The sequence below is a fragment of the Lactuca sativa genome, chromosome 3 (genome assembly GCF_002870075.4).
Source record: "Lactuca sativa cultivar Salinas chromosome 3, Lsat_Salinas_v11, whole genome shotgun sequence".
NCBI classification, from domain to species: Eukaryota; Viridiplantae; Streptophyta; class Magnoliopsida; order Asterales; family Asteraceae; genus Lactuca; species Lactuca sativa.
In genome coordinates, this window is record NC_056625.2 from 37,764,372 (window position 1) to 37,768,626 (window position 4,255).

A 4,255-nucleotide genomic window follows, 5' to 3' on the forward strand; every position below is an offset into this window, starting at 1 on the left:
CATCATTCGAGCATTGGTATGCCACCTTTCGAGCTGTTGTATGGTAGGAGGTGTCGGACTCCCATTTGCTGGGGAGAGGTGGGACAGAGAGTGATGGGCAGCACGGAGATCATACTCCAGACGACAGAGCAGATTCAACAAGTGAGACAAAGATTATTGACTGCCCAGAGCCGACAGAAGAGTTATGCAGACAGGCGCCGATCCGAGCTTGAATTTCAAGTCGGCGACTTCGTTCTCCTGAAGGTCTCTCCTTGGAAAGGAGTGATTCGATTCAGGAAGAGGGGCAAATTGGGGCCCCGGTATATTGGGCCATTTCGTGTGGTTGCAAGGGTAGGCCGGGTAGCCTATCGGTTGGAGTTGCCAGCGGAGTTGGGTCAGATCCATGACACTTTTCATGTATCGCAATTGAGGAAGTGCATAGCCGATGAGTCGGCAGTGGTTCCATTGGAGGATATTCAGGTGGATGCGAGCCTGAATTACGCGGAGAGACCAGTGGCGATCAGGGATCGGAAGATCAAGGTTCTGAGGAACAAGGAAGTACCTCTGGTGTTGGTTCAATGGCAACACCGAAAGGGATCAGAAATGACTTGGGAACCGGAGCGCGAAATGCGGGAGCAGCATCCGGAACTATTTGCAGAGTGAGACTTCGAGGGCGAAGTCTAATCCAAGTGGGGGAGAGTTGTAACAGCCCGGAATCTCAGGTATTATTAAAATTATGTTTTTGGGGTGATTTAAGAGGGGACTCGGCGAGTTGGAGCCTAGACTCGCCGAGTAGGATCGCAGACTTGGTCGCGGGTCCGCGACTGGACTCGACGAGTCCAGATATGGACTCGGCGAGTCGACGCTGTTCAGCAGAAACCCTAACCGTTCAGTTTGGATCGTATTTAACGCCTCTTAGGCCGTCATTTTCAGTCTTTTGGTCGATTGAGAAGAACCCTAATCGCTGTGGACGTCTAGATCAGGAGAGAAAGCTTTTGGAACTTGGAAGAATTGGTTAGGCAAGAAGAAGAGGGATTTGGCTAAAGGAATATCAAGGAGGATTGAGTCCTGAGATTTGGGGGACACAGAGAGTGCGTTTTCAGGTAATACTCGGACCAAATCTGTTATTTTGATGTGTATGTGAGTTTAGGGTTTATGAAACCCATTTAGTGATTAGATGGGTTATTATGTTATTACCCAAACGCTTTTACCCCAGTAATGAGATGTTTAGACGTCCAGAGGGTCCCATGGTTGTATACCTTGGGACCATACGTAATTCAGGAAGCAGTTACTCGTCTGCATGGCATGGACTCGCCGAGTTGTTCTTCAGACTCGGCGAGTAGCTTGAAGATTTACTGGGACTCGCCGAGTTGTTCTTCAGACTCGGCGAGTGGAGTCGGGGTGGCCCCGCGATTCTTCCAGGAGTAACTCGTCGGGTCGAGGAGGGTACTCGACGAGTATATAAGGAATCTCAGAAAGTTGGAAGACGTCTAGACTCGCCGAGTCGCCATGGTACTCGCCGAGTCCGGTTGAGCTGACCGTTGACCGTTGACCAGAGTTGACCTAAGTCTGACTTCTTAGGGATAGTCACACTTAGAAGAGATAAGTATTAATGAGTTACGTAATGTTATAGGGAGGTTGTAGCTCGTCGGTTGTGCACGAGTCATTTCAGGAGTTGCTAGCTTTCAGCATATACGAGGTGAGTCTTCTCACTATACTGCACCCGGAAGGGTTTGACTGTGTGACCGGGAGGTCAAATATGTTATGTGATATGTATGCTATATGTGGTAAGTTAATTGTTATATGTGCTATGTATGATATGTGGGCCGGAAGGCAATATGTTATGGGCCGGAAGGCGATTATGTTATGGGCCGGAAGGCGTTGTATTGAGGACCGGAAGGTCAGGGCCTGGAAAGGCGTATGTGTGTAAGTGTATATTGGGGAACTCACTAAGCATTTATGCTTACAGTTGTTGTGTATGTATTTCAGGTACTAGCGAGGACCGTGGGAAGGCGCCGGCATGATCGATACACACTGAAGATTGTTTTATGATCTTGGGAGTTTGAATAATTGTATTGACCGAATAATTAAACTATTTATGCCTTGTTTTTAATGGAAACAATTATGTTTTAAAAATGAAAAATTTGCTTGAAAAATTTGAGTTGTTACACGGCGAGTCTGGTCGTGAGGTCCTAACCTTCTTCTGGTTGAGCCAGGAATCGGCGAGTCAAGGGAGGACTCGGTGAGTTGAGTGCGAGGGCACTCAGAGTTGTGAGACTCGGCGAGTTGAGTTGCGGATTGGGGAAGTTCTGAGCATGGGGACTCGGTGAGTAGAGTCAGTCAGGAGGTTGACTTTGACTATGACCAAGGGTTGACCAGTTGACTTCTAGGGACATTTTGGTAATTGTTGGCATTTGTTTTGAGTTCAGTGTTGGTGTTGGCTAGTGGTGGAGATTGTATCAGTGGTCGGAGCATCTTGGTCTTATCTTTCAGTCGGCAATTGCGAGGTGAGTTATCCTCACTATATCAACAGGGTCTAAGGCACCAAGCCCGACCCTTTATCGGGTTGTGATCCGGGTATCGTTGTTCTGTTATTGCTTTGCTATGTTTGCATCCTGGTAGTTAGGATGATATTATGTTAGAGACCTGGTTAAGGTCGGTATCCTGGTATATAGGATGATGCTATGCTAGTGACCGGTTAGGTCGGTATCCTGGTTAGGATGATGTTATGTTATGTGATTTGCTAGATCGGCTTGATTGAATGTGAATTGTTATATGATTGAATGTTTATGTGCACATGGTTGTTGGACTGGGGTTGGGTTGAGGTGGGTTCTACTTTATGCTGTAGGCCAACATACCCAGGGCGGACTGGTTGTCCTGAAGACCCAGCGAGCGATCCGGATAGGTTGTAGGCCCCAAGAGGGCGGACCAGACGTGCCGAGGCTCAGAGAGTGGACCAGGTCGACTGAAGGCCCAGTGCTGACGGACCAGTCATACTGTAGACTCAGAGATATCTGTTTACAATCATACCCTTGGCTTCCGAAGACATAAATGAATACTTGGATCACTTATGCCATGACAACCACCTCCAAACTGGGCCAAATCCTTCCTTTCCCAAGGCCCTAAACCCTATGACAAATCATAATTGGGTCGCAGCCCCGAGCAACAAAACACTTTCAAAACCGGGTGTTACCGAGAGAGAGAGAGAGAGAGAGAGAGAGAGAGAGAGAGAGAGATAAAGAGAAAGCAATGGTCGTGGTGAGGTCGTCTAGGAGGTGAGGTGGTTTGTTGGTTATCTCACAAAAAAAAGAGATATGAGCAGTGATGGTGAAATTAGGTGGAGGATATCGAGTGGTTTTTAGATGGATAGAAGGAGGGGGAGAGGGAGTGAGAGAGGGATAAGGTGTGTGTGTATGGTTTAAAAAAAGAAGAAAAGGAACAACATCAAATGATATTGGGTGGTAGTGATTTGAAAAGATTTAAAATGCAAAGGGGATAATGTTATATTAAATTGAATCTAATCCAAAATAATTTTGATTTGCTATCAAAATTATTTTCCAAATACAATTTTTGATTTATAATATTTTTAGTTGGAAAGTCTTCATCTATTCATATCAATTTTGAGTAGGAATATGAGAGAAGAGTTTAGGAGACGACGCCAAGTGGCAAAGAAGAGGCTTAGAAAGTAGCTATGTGGCATATATATGAGTCTTTTATTAGAAGAAGAAGATTATTATAAATAAACATAACAAATAATAATAAATAGCTAACTATTATAAATAATAACTAAATTATATATATATATATATATATATATATATATATATGTGTGTGTGTGTGTGTGTATATGTATGTGTTTGTGTATGTGAATATATATATATATATATATATATATATATATATATATATATATATATATATATATATATATATATATATATATATATATATATATATATATATATATAGGGTTAGGCCCATATGAAACGGCCTAATTTTGTAAGGCCGTGAGACTCAATCCTAGCCACTCATTAATAGATAAAAAATTATATTTTTAAAATGCAAAATAATTGAAAATTTTCGAATTTTTTTTCAAATATTATTTTCGGAATTTATATTTTCCAAAAGAAAAATAAAAAATACCAAAAAATAAATAAATAAAAATACATTTTTTACATATTCTAGTAGAATATTAGAATATTCTACATATCTAACAAATCTAGTAGAATATTCTAACATTTTAAAAATCACATTAAAATATTTATAGGGTAATATT

At 42.3% G+C, this 4,255-nt stretch overlaps 1 long non-coding RNA gene across 1 annotated transcript; it reads left to right on the forward strand.

The window, feature by feature from the left end:
- The first annotated feature begins 971 nt into the window (after nt 1–971).
- Nucleotides 972–2,119, forward strand: LOC128133002 (uncharacterized). Its single transcript, XR_008231195.1, has 3 exons — nt 972–1,082; nt 1,613–1,678; nt 1,969–2,119. It is a non-coding gene; the product is annotated as an uncharacterized LOC128133002 (long non-coding RNA).
- Nucleotides 2,120–4,255: the final 2,136 nt, after the last annotated feature.